The sequence below is a fragment of the Rhineura floridana genome, chromosome 2 (assembly GCF_030035675.1).
Source record: "Rhineura floridana isolate rRhiFlo1 chromosome 2, rRhiFlo1.hap2, whole genome shotgun sequence".
Classification (NCBI taxonomy): Eukaryota; Metazoa; Chordata; class Lepidosauria; order Squamata; family Rhineuridae; genus Rhineura; species Rhineura floridana.
This window is the reverse complement of record NC_084481.1, coordinates 21676107-21694518: the sequence shown is the minus strand read 5'-3', so window position 1 is coordinate 21694518 and position 18412 is coordinate 21676107.

Genomic DNA, 18412 nt, shown 5'->3' with positions numbered 1-18412 from the left:
CCTGTATTGCATTTCTCTGTGTTATTTGCACTCATGTATTCATTTTATGTGCACTTTATCATGCATTTCTGTAAACATTGTTTAGTTGACAAACTGCATTGCAAAATTCAAGTAAGTGCGAATTTCGAAGGCTGACTGTGTTTCAGTTCTCCTGTTGTTCCGGAAAGTGCGAATTTGATAGAGTCAGCTTGAAATATGAACTGGATAGAATTTCTTGCCATTCCTAGTAGGGATTGCATTTTCCATGAAGTGAGACTGATGGGAAAATATGATATCCCTATGTGAACTGATGAAATGTTCTGCCTATCTGGACAAGCTCTAAAAATGAAAGGAGAAGCTTAGGATTGTTTTGGGGGGTCTCATCAGTTAAGTATTTGCCTGGGACTCTGAGGCTAGCATCACCTCCTTCTACTGGCTTGCCAGGACTGAGAGTGCTGTATTTTCACCTTAATGGTTCCTAAGGGAGGCTGGCTGGGGCCATGAAGGGTACCTGGAAGAAGAAAGAAGAGGGATGTGTCCTGCTTGTATGTGCCTAAGCTCCTCCATGCAGTTGGAAACCCGATTACATCACATAGAGATCACACAGAGGAGCCCACACCCATAGATTTCTAAGTATGTACATGTACAGCCCCTCTCACACTGAATGGGCAAAGGTCAAGGGGCAGACCCACCCCTACAAATTCAGTATGTGTGTACAGGGGAGGGGGAAGAGAACATAAGAAAAGAACTCTTATTCTACCACCAGCTTTTGCAGACACTGGTTGGTTGCTTATCCCAGCCTTTGCCAATCGCAGCCTTTTGCAGTCCTTTGGATAACTGCATCGGGCAGAGGGTTGGACTTGATGGCTTTATAGGCCTCTTCCAACTCTACTATTCTATGATTCTATGATTTACAGGGAGGCAGAATTCAAACAACTAAGCAAAATTTCCTTTCCAGGCACTACCTTGGGATCTGAAGAGGCCACCCACCCTTGCCTCAACTACTATGCTGCTATGGCAGGTTGGGAAACAAATATGAGAGCTCACAATAAAGGGGGAAATCTCTTAACATCAAGAGAGAACAAATGCTGATGTGTGGGTCTATCTCATGGTCTCTTTTTTTCACAGACCTGACAAGTGGGACACATGGATTCTGCCAACCCCATTCTCCAGGCTCTGGAACAGAAGTGCTACCTAAAGGAAATATATCTGAATCATCCTCAGTCGTAATGAGTAACAACCTCATATTTACTGCCTTATAAAGCCTACCACTGTCTGGAAAACTTTCTAAGACAGGCGTAGCCACTATGGTGCCCCCTAGATTAGTGGTTCTTAACCCTTTTTTTGGTCATAGACCCCTTTGAAAATCTGATGAAAGTTATGGACTCCCATAAATAAACAAACAAACAAACAAATACATTCAATTTATTTTATTGCACTGGAACTTGACTTTTGTTTTGTGCCTGGTTCATGGACCCCCTGAAGCCCATCCATGGACCACAAGTTAAGAACCCCTGCATGCTGTCAGACTACAACTTCCGTCATTCCTGACCATTGGCAATGCAGGATGGGGCTAATTTCTGGCAACATCTGGCCCATGTTGGTGTCATATGGATCAGATACTCACACTAATATGATTTTGGTGTATAAAGAGATGAAGTGTCAGCCTACACATGTTTACTGAGAAATTTAATCGTTCTGAACGGTAAGCACTGCATAGAGTTCCAGCCTTAGTCTATTGCAGTAGTTTCCAACCTGGGGGCCAGGACCCCCAGGGGCCCCGTGAAGTAATCCAGAGGGGGCCGTGAACAGTAAAGAAATGAATTATTTATTAATGTTTTAAAAAAGTCTTCACTCCTTCTACACTGTCTGCTTCCCACTGCCACTGCAGATGACACCTCCCCCTTGCTCCAAACGAGAGGGGAGGCCTTTTGCTGAAGCGCCAGAGCGTCTTTCAGGCGCACTAAGGACAGGCATCTGCCTATAAAATACATGGCAGATGCCAAAGGAGGCTGAGGGTGGAGCTACCAGGAAGAAGAGGGGATTACTATCATTGATTCCTGTCTCCTTGCACTGCCGCTACTGGCAATGCCCTTACTTAGAATGAGAGGAGAGGGCTTTTTGTGAAGCAAAAAGAAGCAAGCCTGCACAGAAAGGCTGCTTTTCCCCTTCCTTCCTGGCAGCCAGCCTGCCTCCCTAGGGGCAGGGGGTCACAAAAAAATTCAGCTTATAAAGGGGGCCCCTGCTCATAAAGGATGGGAACCACTGGTCTATTGTAATGGGCTTTCCATACAAATACTAACTTGAGAATAGTAGCAATAGGCAACCCTGTTTCTAAGCCTTCCCTCTTCCAAACAGTTCTGCTAGATAATTCTTATTATTGCTTTGCCTTTTGTATGCAAAATAATTAAACAAATGGCCTGGTTGTATTACCAGATTCGTTTTATGGGAATGGTTTTATGGCCATACCTTAAATTTTTAATTTTCCAATTATTGTAGCCAATAGCAATTAATTCAAAATAATTAAGCCAAATCTACTCATCAGTTTGCCAAGCACAACATTTTTCTCCTTCATTGATGACTTAATAGACTTCACTTTGTATGCTCAGACTTTACTAATTGCACAGTTGATAATTCTTTATGACTTTGTTGGAGGAGTTCAACATTTTCTATCTTTTCCTCTAATGGGCTCTATCGTTTTAGCATAATCATAGTCTTAATTTTGTTTAACTTATGCCGAGGCAAAATATGAATCCAATCCACAGGAGGAAAATAAAAGGCATCATTGTACAGTTCACTTCATTTAATAAAATGCATTTCCTGTCATTTTGCAGCAGGAACCATTCAACCATCCTGATCTGTGGAATTGTTGGGATCTAACCATGCTTTAGAAAATCTGCTTAAGTCTTTAAAACTCAATAGAAAATAGCCATATCTGGCAATAGCAGTCTTAAACCCTACTTTTTAAAATGCTTACTTTTATAAACTTTGCTGTCACAGTCAAGCTTGTTGCTTTTTGTTAATAATAATAATAAATAATAATAGTTATGATGATCCAGTTGAAAACATACACTTTTAAGTTCAAGTTATTCCAATGGGTTTCAATCCCTCTATCACTGAGGAAACATTTTTCTGTTTATAGGTCAAATGAGATAGCAACTTTTCACCTTTACTTGTTGCAAAGCTTCTTTGTTACATTCCCATTAGTCATTTTTGAACTTTTATATTTAAGTAGTCTTTGATAAAATCATAAACCATCATACTGTGATGACAGACACATCATCATTTGGATGCAATAGAACATATTGGAAATAGCAGTGTTTGACACGTGTGGAAATTAGGACTAGATTAAAACAAATAAATTACTTGTGAATAATTTGTGCTATGAAAAGGATTGATGATGGTAGTGGTAGATCATCTCCTATGATCCTTTTAGTTGATTCCCTTTTGTACTCTAATTTCTTTGGGGGGAGAGGAGGGAACTGGGCTTAGAAGATACACACCTTACCATATGCATTCTCCAAAGAAGATGCTGTCCTGGGCTCCTGCTGGGAGGAAAGGTGAGATATAAATCAATCAATCAAACAAACAAACAAGATGGGCACCATAGCACATATGTTCTCAAAGGAGGATGTACACATGCTTTCTAGATGGCAGATACACTCCATTGTGTATGCATTCTAAAAGAAGGGTGCACATCACAGTACATATGTTCTCCAAACAGGATGTGCACCATAGCATATGCATTCTCCATTTAAGATGTGCACAATAGCATGTGTGTTCTCCAAGGAGGATGTGCACCACTGCATAAGTGTCCTCCAAGGTTAGTTTTTTCGAAAAAAACTTTTGTGAGAAGGCTTTCACTTTTTCATGGATCCTTTGGAGGTAGGACAAGAATTCGGTTTGGTGATTGCATGACTGGCTCTTAAAGCCCAGCTTCTCTATCTGAAACCTTTAGGCGGCAAAGGAAGAGTCCATTCTGCTGTTGAAAGAATCCTGCGTATGTTTGTGGGGGAAATGAGATTATTTATTTATTTATTTAATTTGTATCCCACGCTTCCTCCCAGCAGGAGCCCAGGGCGGCAAACAAGGCAGTAAAACACTTCAAAACATCATAAAAACAGATCTTAAAATACATTAAAACAAAACAGCATTAAAAACATTTTAAAAAACAACCTTAAAAAGGGTTAAAAACATTATTTAAAAACATATTAAACAATTCTGACACAGATGCAGACTGGGATAGGTCTCAGCTTAAAAGGCTTGTTGAAAGAGGAAAGTCTTCAAAAGGCACCAAAAAGATAGCAGAGATGAATAAATTTATTTCGGTCACAGACCGGCCTGGATAGCAGAGATGGTGCCTGGGGAATTAAGCCTGGGGATGGTGCCCACAGGAAATTAAGAGGCATGCCTCACACCGTGTGTCCACCAAGCCCAATTCTCTTTCCCCATTAGGTTTCCAGGCTCAAGAGAAGCAAGCTGCAGGCTTTTTGCTTCCTTTCAGCCTGTCAGATTCCCAATTCTAGTCAGCTGAGATCTTGCTCCTGTATACTGCTGTTCAGTGCAAGGATTCTCTGGCAGTGTGTACATGTAAAACACTCAACCTCCATCCCCCAGTTTTGAGAGTTTGGGGGTGAAGAAGGGGTTCATTCTGTCTCCCATATTTTTCTGCAAGGACCAATCCTTTCTAGCCCCATCCTTGCCCCCCACGTTTAGGACTCTGGGTTACCTGACTGGGGGCACCCCACTTTTCAAACAGATGGAGGGAAGAAAATAACAGAACACTAAGAAGAAAAGAAGAAAAGCTCCTTCGGAAATACAGCACACATGAGGCCGCTTACAAGAGCGTTCTTGTAAAGGAGCCCTTCTTGTTTCTCCTTTTTAATAGTAATAGGAGGGGACAGGAGGCTGCTTTTTCTATCGGTTGCCAGTTTTCTTTTCTTTGTCTTTTTTAATTTAAAAAAAATCTTTTTATATAGTGTTTAACACTTGTACAATTTGATGTAATTACAGACAGGAGAAGACAGGAGGAGAAGACAGTAGTTCTCTTTTGGGGGGGGCACATGATTACTTTGCCAAAGCTGTACTTTATAATTTATCTTCCAGAAGAGATAAAAGGAATAAATACTTAAGACCCAATGGTGACGACAGTGAAGTAATCACTGAGTCGTTGGATACCTTTGTCTCTTAGAAGCACGTAGTAATTTTTACACGCTTGCCACTGTGTGTCAAACCTTTCTTTTCTTCCCATTTCCATTTTGGATGGCCAAACTGATTATCTAAAATAGAAAATTAGCACACAATAGGTTTACTCGGCGATACCCCTTACGCAACTAATGGGCAACGCTTGTTAATTGGTTGTAAATGCCAGCAGGTTGCCAAGATAATACTTCAGAAATAAGCGGGTATTCTGATAATTACAGCAATCTTCATCTATAAAAGCTTAAGTAGATGAAGTACTGGCTGGCTTAAAACCAAGATTTATCCTCCTGCTGCACTCGCATTAAAAGGGAGAGAGAGAAAAAATAAGATGAAAACAATAATGTAACAAAACAATTATATAGCAGGAAGCATTGTAGGTTTAAGAGATTGTGAAAACTCAGAAAGTAAAACAGTGCTGTAATAACCAGTTATGGAAAAATGGGCCATTTACATTTGTGTATAATTAAATAGTAGGCTATGCAATTTCACTTTTTAAAGTAAACTGCCTTTTCCTTTTTTTTTATAGGGCAATGTGGCCATAATTGTGGCATTAAAGCTTTAATGAAAGGGAGGGGGAAGAAGGCAGCAGATCAAGATGACATGTAACATCGACATTTCCACTGTGGCATTTGGCCGTTTAGGAATGGGAAGCTACTGAGAAGAATAAAACTGCAGGATTTGTTATATTTTCCTCTAAACTTTTGATAGGAAGGATCATTCCAAGATCTAAAATACATTTAAAAAATATATATCCCCAGTCTGCAAATATTGAATATGGCTTTCTGCACAATTAGAATGTTTTTAAGGCAATCTCTTTTCAAGTGTATGGTTCCAAACCATCAATGTTATCAAAACTAAGTGGATCCAAAATAAGTGCAGGTTGTATACTCTATTGCCACAATCTTAATGTGCTAACAGCACTGTGTAGGTAGAGGTACTGGGATAGTTGTTCGGACAACTTAAGCATGGGTTTCAGTGACAGTTACCCAGGGTTAACAACAGAGTGTTTATTTGAGGAATAACGAAAGCAAATTCACAGTAAGGTGAAATCTGGGGTGAATGCAATCTGGGATGACTGTGATCTCTTAAATCCATTCCCACGCAGATAATCCCCTCTACCCTCCATCCTCTTCCAAATGTCAATTTGACACCATTTTAATAATCAATCCAACTGTCATTCAATGCTCTTTTCATTGCTCCTCCCACTTTACTTAACATTCCATATCCCAAGTGACCTCCTCCCTCCCTTCCCTCCAATCATAAACCCCATTACACCACGAAATAGAGTTTTGTCTCAAGCACTAGCTACATTGTTCTGTATTTTTAAGAAGGCCTTTGATTCAACTGCTGTGGACTGTGACCTACACATCCGAGGCAGGAAACTTGTTGGACACAGTTAAACTGGGAAACGTATTTTTTGCTGTGTTGAGTATTCTGTCAGCTGAGCATGTTTATGGAATGAATGTTGACCTCTTTGACACATGCACAATCTCTTTCCATTACTGTTTGCAGCTTTCACTGATCAGAGTGTATGGCTGCTTCACACGATGGCATTGAATATATGATTGCATTTGATGAATGGCATGCAGTGGTTTTTAGGTATCAGACACTATTTGACAGTGACAGCTTAAGAAGTTTTATATTTGCTAATTGCCGAACAACAAAAAGAAGCCAACAAGTCTTAAGCATTTGGATTTTACGTTAAAGATGTAAATGGTAAAATCTGAAAATCTCAATTCAACTGATAAAAATGATAAAATCTGGCATATTCCAAATATTTGTGAATCTTTGTTTCAGCTCTGTTCCACTGAAGTCCTATGTAAATTAGCTATGAGCCCTGATTGAGAGGAGGCTGTCAGGGCTTTAAGGATGCAAGTCTGATGTTTTGATATTTGATGCTGGAAACATTGATGGAACTATTGATATCCACAGCAGAAAGTGTGAAGCACCCCTATGTGGAGAGCTCTGTTGAAAAATATACAGCAGAGGCAGTCTGCCTATTATATGCAACATGTTTCACCCCATCACACTGTTACATGGAGGAAAATAAAAGTTTCCATTCTGCATAGACCACAGCCTGCAATATCTTCTTTGCTACCTTTGCATAGGAAATTTCATTGACATTGTAGGCCATTTCAGAGACTTTAGGTTCTGGAACCATTCACACCCACAGTCAAACCCCTCTGTGCCTCTAGAGTTTAGATAATAGTTCTGAAAGCAGATGAAATGCAAATGTCAGCTTTTCAAATGTTGTTTGTAGCAGGCATGCAGGGCTGCTTGCCACAGAATGAGACAGGCTGAAGTTTAGGCCTGGTTTTCATTGGGGTGGTACACCTGTGTCTAGACACTGCTACGTTAGGACTTCCCAGAGTAGTGTGGGAGGTAGTGTGATGGGCTGCCAGGTGGAAGAGGGGAATTAGCAAAAAACACCTCTCTCTGCTTTTTCTCAGCGAGAGGCTCTGCTGGATCTCACATCTTCCGTAAATGGAAGGAAGAGAAGTTGTTGTTGTTATTGATAATAATTCCTACCAAACAGAAAAAAATATTAGGAAAAAGGCTAGTCTAGATTCCATCTCCTTGATATATGGTTTTTACGTGAAATAAAGTTATTTGTATAGGGGATCATGTTATGTTTGGCAGTCTCGTAAGAGTGTATTATAGGGATGGGCTAAGCAGATAATTCCATCACTGGCACTCAGTCATATGCCCAGTCCATCCGCTTGCATGTTGTCCCATCCAATTCGCCACACTGTGCACACATTTTATGTACGTTTTACGAAGGAGTGTGCCATCTGTCAAAAGCTGGAGACCAATTATTGACTCTAAGAGGATCCTCCTGCATTCCTTCTCTATCACCTGCTCAGTTCCTGCCCCAAATGAAAGTGAAATGGAACTGAAAGTGAAAGACAAGGGTGTAGGGTTGCCATATTGCCCGGTTAGCCGGGTTTTACCCAGATTCTATGCATGCCACCCGGTGCTCGGCTAGCCCTTTAGGTGGCCCGGATTCTCAGCTTTAATTTAAAAAAAAATTAAGTTTCTAGGTGGTCCGGTTCTCCAGATATACATAAAAATGTCAGCCGCCCCCCCGACTGTTAAATCTTTCTTTAAACAGTAGTGTATAGCACTTCTTAGCTTTAACCCCGCCCGTTCAGCATTGCAGCCAATCAGGGATTGTGTTTCAGTTTCATTGACCTTAGGCAGTGTCTAGAAAACAAAATGGTGGTTTCACCCCCTGTTTATCTGAAAATCTCATAAATTGGGTAAGTATATACATTTCAGTTTTTTTCCCTCTTGTGTGCAGGAGTCAGATCTTGGGCAGTGTTTTGAAAACTTTCCCAATGCTTGCTTTTTGTAAAAGCAATGCTAATCCCATATGCCCAGAGTAAATCCCATTGAATTCAATAGGACTTACTTTTGAGTAGACATGGTTATGAATGTGCTGAAAATCAATGGGACTTTGGAGTGAATGTAAAAAAGAATTGTGTTTGTGCCCTCCAGTCCTATTTTAAAGCAAGTAGGCAGGGCTTACTTAGGTATTACAGTTTTTATTCTGTAGGAAAGTAATACTGATTTTTTAAAAACTAATACTGATTTTTCTGCAATGACCAACTGGTTTGACAATAAACTATTATATGGGCTGTATGTATTTGTACATCTGCAGTGTCTGCGTGTGCGTGTGCATGTATGGAATCTTTCCGACACCCCTGTGAGGTAGGGTTGGAAACCAAGGCAGCTCACAACAAGAAATAAAGCCATTTAAAATCCAATAACCATAAAAACAAGTATAAACAGTTGCAAAACAGCGTAAAGTGGCATGATTCGGAATTTTGGGTTGTGTGAATGAAGTTGCTTATCACTTGAAGTTGCATTTCTGTCCCTGTTTGAGTAAGCCCCACTGAATATGCTGGGACTTGCTTCTGAATAAATAAACCTAGGATTGCACTATAAATATCTTTACAGTTTGTGTAAATAATAAATATATTTGATAGTCATGCTTTTATACATATTTCTTCATTTATCATATTTTTGGTTGTGAGATGCTTAGTTTTCTGCCTTACTCATAGGAATCTTGTTGTGGTTGGTATGGTATTACACTTAGGAAAGTGTTACTGCCTTTTGTGTTGTTTTTTTCCTATTTGCATTTCACTTATCTTTAACCTCACTCCGTTACAGCCATAGAAGCAACAGCAGCATATGCAAGATAATTAACTCCCATTAGTGATAAGAACAAGAATTTATAATTATTATTTCAATTAAAACAAGAGGCTTATCAATACTTTGAAGAGGACCAGATATTTATTTTCTTTCTGAGCCCAGGACTGGGTCTTTCATGATGCCCGGGGGGGGGGGAGCAGGAGAGTAGTCCATAAAACAGACATCCTGGCATTGGTAATCTAATTAGCAAGGTATGTGTGTGGTTGTTGCACACTTCCAGGCCCAGTTTCATTTTGAGTATGGAGGTGGAACCTGTGTAGATGTGGTTGATCAAAGGGAGAAGAAATTTTGAGTTAAGCAAAGCTCTGCTTTTATAAAACCTAAGAAACATACAGATACTTTGAATGTCTGAGTGCCTGCACCAGTGGAATACTGGAGGAACTTGTAAAGCTTGCTGCAACAGTATTTACAACTGAGCATGTGGTGTGAAAGACTCCTTTTCCTAACATTTTGGCTTCTTGTTTTTCTCCACCCACCACATCTTTGAAATATATCGTATATGGTTAACCGTACTGTTGCCCTGACTTACTTTATGTTTGTTGCTATTTTGTGTTTTTATTATGTTTTTATATTGATTGTGTATTTTTATTGTTTTTATTATATTTGTAAGCTGTGCTGAGCTCTGTTTTTAACAGCAAAAGGGCAGGATATAAATTCTCTTAATCAATCAATAAATACCCCATAGTGTTGGAAACTAGAGTCTAGGCATTTAAGGCTAAAAATGTTGCTTTTAAAAAAAAGATTTCTCACATCTTTCCCCAGTTTTTGGTGGCAATTCCTAGGCACAAAAACAAAACAACTGGACAATCCAAGTATTAATATGCAAATATTTGCATAATATGCAAATAATTTGCATAATATGCAAATACTTGCATAATATGCAAATATTTGCATAATATGCAAATACTTTACATAATATGCAAATTAACCTGCCCGGATTTGTGGAACTGGAATATGGCAACCCTACAAGGGTGTGAACCTGGTTTTGTGGGAGGATGAAAGATGGGATATCTTAGGAAGTGCGAGGCAGAGTCACAGATGTTATAATAAAAGATGGGATTTGGAGGTATTATGGTGAAGAAAATCTGGAAATGGACCCATGGAAGAAAGCAGCTCAGGAGAAGAGGAGAAGGGATTTGAGGATGTGAAAAAAGGAGAGGAAGAAAGGACTTCATGGCGACTGAAGGCATCAAACTAAAGTTTGAGTTTACAAAAGTCAATCCTGAAATAAATTTCAGCTTGATATCTACTGCTTGCTGTTATTGGGGGGAAGGGCTGTGGGCCACTAGCAGAGGACTGGCAAAGTATAATCCTGGCATCTCTAGATAGACCCTCGAGAATAAATGCCTGTGCAGACAGCACTGAGCTAGATGGACCAATGGTCTGACTCCAGGTAAGGCAGCTTCCTATGTTCCTAAAAGACAGGGCTTATGGCAAATGTAATAATGAAATTTATTTTTATTTTATTTTTAAAATCCAAAATCCTTTATTAGGGCAACAAAATGTCATATTGCCTTCATATAGATTTTGGATTTTTTTCCTTATGGGCAACCCTTACTTTTTATACAGTCATTTCACATTTGTCCAGGGCGTAGGTCTGCTGAATAAGAAGATACAGGTGTGTGTAGATGTTCTGTGAAAATAAAACAATATGGGGGTATTACTTGGAAGAATACATTAATGGATTTGTCACTTGTCTTACAGGAACAAAGGGAATCAAAATAACTTTCAGCTGTCTTGCATGTCCATTTACACATTAAAAATGTATAAGCATATGTTTCATATCTTACTGGTGTTACTATGGTAATTGTTTATTAATCTGGTGGCATTTCTTTTTAAATAATTGAAGCAATGTATAAATAGTATTTTATTTTGCATTCATTTCCCATGCAGTCGTTCAGTTTTCAAAGAGGATGCATTTTCTCATTTTCTCTCCAAATGTCATGAGCCTTTGAAGATCTTTTCTTTTAATCTCTTGCAGCTTTGATCATATAGGAATTGGGACACAAAATATCAGAGTATGGGGCATCTGGGAAAGGTTTACAAAATGTAAATAAAGTGCAATATACATTTGTTACACTATAATCAAACAGAGTGAAGTAGATTATGTAGATTATAATATTCTTGGTCATACTGTCAAGGATTCTAGAAATCCCTACAACTGTGATTGTACTTTGGAACAAAGAATATGGCACTATATGGCGAATACAGGCAAGCTTTGGTGGTTTGATCTCCATAGTTTGTCTCCATAATCTGCAGGATGGATCGAGGAAGACAACCGGTAGAGCCGATTGGCCCCAAATGTGTGGGAAGTTGGCTATAATATCCCTGGATGGCAAATTGACCCAAATTGTTCCTTGCTCTCATCCCTTGCATAGCTGGGTTCCTGGGTATCAGTCAGCTGTGCACACCAGCCTAGGTGTGCTGTTGTTTAATGCCAGATCAGTACACAATAAGAGCTCGCTCACCCATGACTTGATCATGGATAAGCGTGATGATCTGGTGAAAGAGAAAGTAAACTAGGGTTGCTGTACCATTCACCCAACTGTCCAGCAGCTTCTCTGACTGAGCTGGTGGAGGTGTTCTTCACTGTAGTGTTGGAATTACCTAGACTTTGCTTTTTAAGCTGTTTCTAGAGATTATTTTTTAAAAAATATGTTTTTAAAATGTTTTATTTTTCTTCGTTTTGCCCCTTGTTTGCTGCCCTTAAACAAACAAGCAAACAAAAGAATAATAGTTACGGGTGATTTTAACATCAGCGCGGAGGCTGCCTCTTGTGTTACAACTTGGATGTTCACAGCATTCATGGTGACCATGGGGCTGACTCAAGTTGTCATCAGACCAACACATAGGGCAGAGTATACCCATGATTTGGTCTTTGCTCCAGAAGGAGAAAGGGGTCTGGTGGGAATTGGGTCATGGTAAATATAAATCTCTTTGCCATGGTCAGATCACTTCCTGGTGGTGGACCAATTTGGTTGTTCCATCGCCAAAGACAAATGGATCATGACAGCAAAGTTGTAAGCATTCTTAGATTAAACTGATTATCTTGACCCATTCCAGCCTGGGTTCAGGCCTAATTCTGAAACTGAACTGTTCTTCATTGCCCTGATGGATGGCCTTTGTGGGGAGAAGGGCAGGGGGAGTACAACTCTGCTATTGTTACTTGATCTCTTAGTGGCTTTGGATACCATTGAGCATGATATTGTTCTGAACTGACAATCTGTATCAGGGACATTGCATTGCTTTGTGCCATGCTGGGCTGGCAATTGTTTGTCAGGAAGAGGCCGATCACCAACACCTGCCACTCAGATAACCCGGCCTCCTCAGGGCTTGGCACAGCTTCATGGCCTCCATTGCATATCGAGAAATGCTGGGCTTTTCCATTTGATAGAAACAAACAAGAAAACCTTGCCAGATGGGAAACTCCTTTGCAGGATCTGAAAGAGGCAGATCCCCTGTTTGGATATCTAAGTGGGCAGCGATCTCTCTTTCCCTCTTCCTTTTTCTGGATTCACTCTTGGGTGGTGGGACAGACTGTAGATTGCTCCAAAGCTGTGGTGCTTTGGCTGGTGGCAACTGAATGACATTTGCTTTAAGCCTTCAGCTTACCGGTTAAACCAGGAAAAACCTTATGAGAAAACTCCACACAGGATGTTTTACTATGGACACAATTGCGCCTGAGCAAACACCGATGCACATTTCCTCAGAAGTAAATCCCACTGTGTTTCAGTGGGGTTTACTCCCAGGTAACTGTGCATAAAATAGTTTGCAGTCTTAAGTCAGGATCATAAATCTTACAGGAGTCTTCTTCCTGGATGTTTTCCTCCCCAGTAGGGATGGAAAGATCTGTCATTTTTGGCTCTCTGTTTTCTGCAGCAATTTGCATTTTTTTAAAAAAAAACAATCCTCATGAAGATTCTCCAGCATTTTAGTGTGATTTTCTCCTTATAAACACATTGCTGTAGGCAGGGTTGACTAATGTACATATGTTTACAAGCAATTTCTCATCATATAATCCATTCTTGTTGGTTATTTTCACTCATATATTTCATTTTCAGGCACACCTTCCCCAACACACACATTTTTGTAAATATTATGTGGTTGTCAAACTGCAATGCAAAATTCAAATACGTGCGAATTTCAAAGGATGGCCGTGTTTTGGTTCTCATATTGTTTTGGAAAGTGCAAATTTGATGGATTTAGCTTGAAATGTAAACTGAATAGAATTTCTTGGCCGTCCCTATTCCCTAGCAACTAATCTCGGCCCTATAAGGCAAAAGAAGCAGCTGATTTTCCTGGCACAGTGCAGGCTTCTGGTGACAGAGAATAAACACACCCCTTATTCTTTTTCACTGATGAAACAAACTTCTTGCCCTGCCACATGATGGTTATAATAGTTGTGTAGGACAAAAGGCACCATTGTGGTGTTTTACTGGGATACTGGAGTTCTAGGTTATGAATAAGAATGTAGGTATTCTTTTACTTTCTTTTTGTAAGATTCTTTATCATTGGAGGGGCTGGAAATAATGTTCTACCTTCTGCGTTTGATTTCAGCTAAATGTGGGGACAGGGTCTATGTGTAAAATAAGAATGCTTTTGTAAGGAAAGACGAGTCTCTCAAATTCTTTCTCTGAGAGATAGAGTGAGTGAGCCAGTGGGTGGAATCAGCCAGTGGTAGGTTTTGGCTTAGAAGTCCAAGGTTCTAATCCTTCCCCTCAGCTCACTGGATGATCTACATGACCTTATTTAACATTCTTTCAGCCTCACTCCCAGAATCTGAAACCAAAGTACCGTTGCTCAGTGACAGAGTACATGCTTTGCATGCCCCAGAGGTCCCAGGTTCAGTCCCCAGCATCTCTAAGTGTGGCTGGGAAAATGCTCCCTTTGAAACCCTAGAGAGCCTCTGTCAGTCATTGCCAACAATACTGAGCTAGACAGATAGTGGTTGTGATTATCATGAAGGGACCCTGCACGTCCGAATTTGCCACTGTGCTACTAAGTTGGGACCAGCATATCTAAATGATTGTCTCACCCCTTATATACCAAACGGATCACTGTGCTCTTTTGGAAAGGGCCTCTTGCAGATACCAACTCATTAGGAGGTCCATTCTGCCCTTGGGAGCTCCTCCCCCATTACACAACAGACAGGCACCATCTCTATTATCTTTTTGGGGAAGATCTTCCCTTTTTTAAATAAGCCTTTTAAGTGGAGTCGTTATCTGTAGTGGTCTAGAAATTGTATTTAGGTATATCTTTATTGTTAATCGCTTTGGGAGGTTTCATGGGAAGTGATTCATAAATGAAATAAATAAAATAAATGCTTTCCTCCTCAGCGGCAATCTCCATGAAGATCACTCCCTCCAGCACAGGAATGAGGCCTGCTGAATACATGTGTGTGTGTGTGTGATTTTTTGTAGTAGTGGGAGGAGTCATCGCATTTGGGGAAGAGAAGTTTAGTCCTTCCTTTACCAGCTGTGAGTGACTTTCAACTGTGCATTATGCAGATACCAATGGTTACTTGTCACATTAAAGTCAAATAAATCCAAGACATGTGTGCTAAACGTGTAGTATATCTTTGCTGGATGTTTAGCTATTTGCCTTGATGATTCTTGCATATACATATAGATGTTTCATTTTCAGGTAGGGATCCAAAGAGCTATACAACAAGTTCTGCATATCCAAGCAACAGTGATGGTGGAAGGATTGCCAATGGTCGAACTGCACACCCACACATCCACCAACAAGGCTGCATTCCAAGCCACTTTTCAAAGTTAGGGTAGGTTTTTTTTTTTTAGATTTCTGGTTTATCATGGGGATCAAAGAGCAAACTCAGAATTTTCCACTGGGCATCCCCCAATTTTGAGTGTGCCAAAAGTAGCTCTTTCTATCCTGACCTCAGCAAAGAAATGTTTGTGTTATGTATTCTTCCCCCCCCCCAAGTCATTTTTGGTTAAGTCATAGAAATCTATTTTTTCTTCATGCCAATAGTAGAATTTAGATTAAAAAATGTAAATATTTTTAATATAATAAAAGAGTAATGGAAAATATTTTTTGAACTGGACACATGGAGATGTTTCCTCCCACCCCTCCAATTCTATATAGATCTTTAGGAAAGTTTTAAAATCTGTATACTAAAAAGCTTTCTTGATCAGCACATGGGAAACTGTGTCATTCAAACTGGGTGTGTGGGTCTCTGTGCAGCTCATTTATCTTATTATTTGATTTATGATACACTAATTAATTAATTAATTAAAATCATAAGAGGTAAAGTAGATATGCTCATCTATTTCCCCCATTTTATTCCCCCAGAACTAGAACATGAGCTTTAGGCTGTAATCCGTATATACCCTAGGAAGTGCTGAACTGATGAACTCAATGGGGCTTATTTCTGAGTAGATATGCATTGGATTGCACTGTCAGTGTTAGTATTATTATATAAATCAATATCTGGAAATGTACATGATGACTTCATTGTAGGAATTTTCTCTGCCCTCTTTCCTCTTGGATCCATTTTGATGAGATCCATGTTACTGATATGAGGAAAAGTGCATGATCTCGTTGCTAAATGCCTTTCTGCATAAATTGCATTTTCTGTTTCTTGCCACTAATCAGTTATGCATCTGACATGCATATCCGGAATAGAATCAGAGTCATTCTTAGCGTTGAGAAAATAAGATAAGCATGGATAAAGACTTTACCCTCCCAAACAACAACTTTTTTGATACATTTTCAAAAGGGAGAGCAAGAGGAGTGCAAATGGTACTGTAGCTCAAAGACTGGCATTAACCGTCCAAACTGAGAAGAGATAACAACTTCTCAATTGTTCCTGTTTAGTATTTTATAAAGTAAATAGCTTAAGATGTGAAGGACATGCTTCTCCATCTTGGGGAGATGCAGGCTGACTTTTTTGTCGTTGTTGCTAAAGAATCACTCTAGTTTCAAAGTGCTCCCCCCCCCAGTGGATCTTGTTAAAACATTTCTTATTTTTTTTTAAAAAACAACCCAATAGCCTTAAGTTTCATCCTTTGTAGATTTAAAAAATAATAGGAAGAGAAGGAAATGTTTTTTCTCTTCACATTCCAAAATGCACAGTTGGACAAAACCTTTAATAGGACTGACCAAAATGTCACAAAAGGCATGGCAAGTTTTTCTCTGGAAGTTGTCATTTGGCAAGGTGAAGGGAACGAAGGAAAATAAAAAAAACCCCAAAGGTACAATAATTAGCCTGATGTTGCAGCCATGAGGTCAGCTTTTAGGCTTGGCTCCAAGATGCAGATTGTTCCATTTAAGGTTTGGGACAGATCTGGATTCCAATCCAGGCTTTAATTTCTCAGAGCTGGGAGCAGCCCTCGCTTCAGAATTCTATGTGTGTAACCAGTTAGCTGTAGCACCTTATTCAGCCTGTAGCCATCTTGGAAATGAAAGGTGGCCTCATAACTACAACTCTGGAGAGCCTCATATGATTCCACATACTTGCCTCATGTCCACACCTTTCTCATGTTTAACGCCAGATCAGTACACAATAAGACCACTCTCATCCATGATTTGATTGTGGATGAAGGTGCTGATTTGGTGTACATTACCAAGACATGGGTGGGTGAGCTGGGAGGAGCTGATCTGACCCAGTTTTACCCATCTGGATACTCGGTGCAACACCTGCACAGGCTGCAGGGACAGGGGGGAGGAGTTGCTGTTGTCTACAGAACTTCCATCTCTGTCACCAGGAAACCACTCTGTCTTGGAGCTGGCTGTGAGGGCCTGCACCTGGTGTCGGGCTGAGGAGACAGTAAACTAGGGTTGCTGCTGGTGTACCGTCCACCCTGCTGCCTGGCAGCTTTTCTGACCGAGCTGGTGGAGGCCATCTCGGCTGTGGTGTTGAAGGAGCCCAGAACAATAGTGCTGGGTGATTTCAATGTCCATATGATGGCTACCTCTAGTGTTCTAGCTTGGGACTTCGTGGCTTCCATGACAACCATGGGGCTGTCTCAAGTTGTCACTGGCCCAACACATAGGGCAGGGCACACCCTCGACTTGGTTTTTGCTCCAGATGGAGGAAGGGGTGGTCTGGAGATGGGGGGGGTGGATGTTGCCCCATTGGCATGGTCAGATCACTTCCTGGTGAAGTTTAGACTTATGCCTTCGATCCTTCCCTGCAGGGGTGGTAGACAGATTAAGATGGTCCACCCCTGGAGCCTAATGGAATCCACAGGATTCCTGAATGCCCTGGGGGCGTTCCCAGTAAATAGAGCAGGTGATCCTGTTGAAGCCCTTGTCACGCTGTAGAACAGTGAGGCTCATCGGGCTTTCGGCATGGCTGTCCCCAAGTGCCCTTTCTGGCACTGTGGAGCCCGGCTTGTACCTAGGTACACCAGTGAGCTAAGGACAATGAAACAGGCTGGACAATGGCTAGAGCACAAGTGGCGAAAGACGTGCTGTGAGGCTGATCAGACACGAGTAAGACATCATAACTGTGCCTACTGTGTGGCGGTGAGGGCGGCAAAGAAGGTACTTCTTAGGTAGCCGTCCAGTGAAGCTTTTCCGTATTGTCAGGGGTCAGTTGACATCAACTCCAGGAAATGGAGGTTTAGACCCTTCAGAGGCCCACTGTGAATTGTTTGCAAGGCACTTTAAGGGTAAAGTTGCTCGCCTCCATAGCAGTCTCAATGCCCCATCCACATCTCCTGTAGTCCTCAATGAGGTGTCCAGTGCAACATCTGCTGCAACTGCTTGGAAACAGTTTCAGTTGATGCAGCCTGATGATGTGGACAAGGTGTTTGCAATGATGCAGCCTGCAACGTGTCCTCTTCGGCTTCTCCTCTTCTTGGCTTATTAAAGCTTGCTGAGGGGGTTTGACTGAGTGGATCCAGAGTGTGGTCAATGCATTATTTTGGGAGGGAATGGTTCCAGCTGCCTTGAAAGAGGTGGTGATCCGACCGCTCCTGAAAAAGCCCACCCTAGATCCATTGGTTTGTGACAACTACCAACCGGTTGCAAATACCCCCTTTTTAGGGAA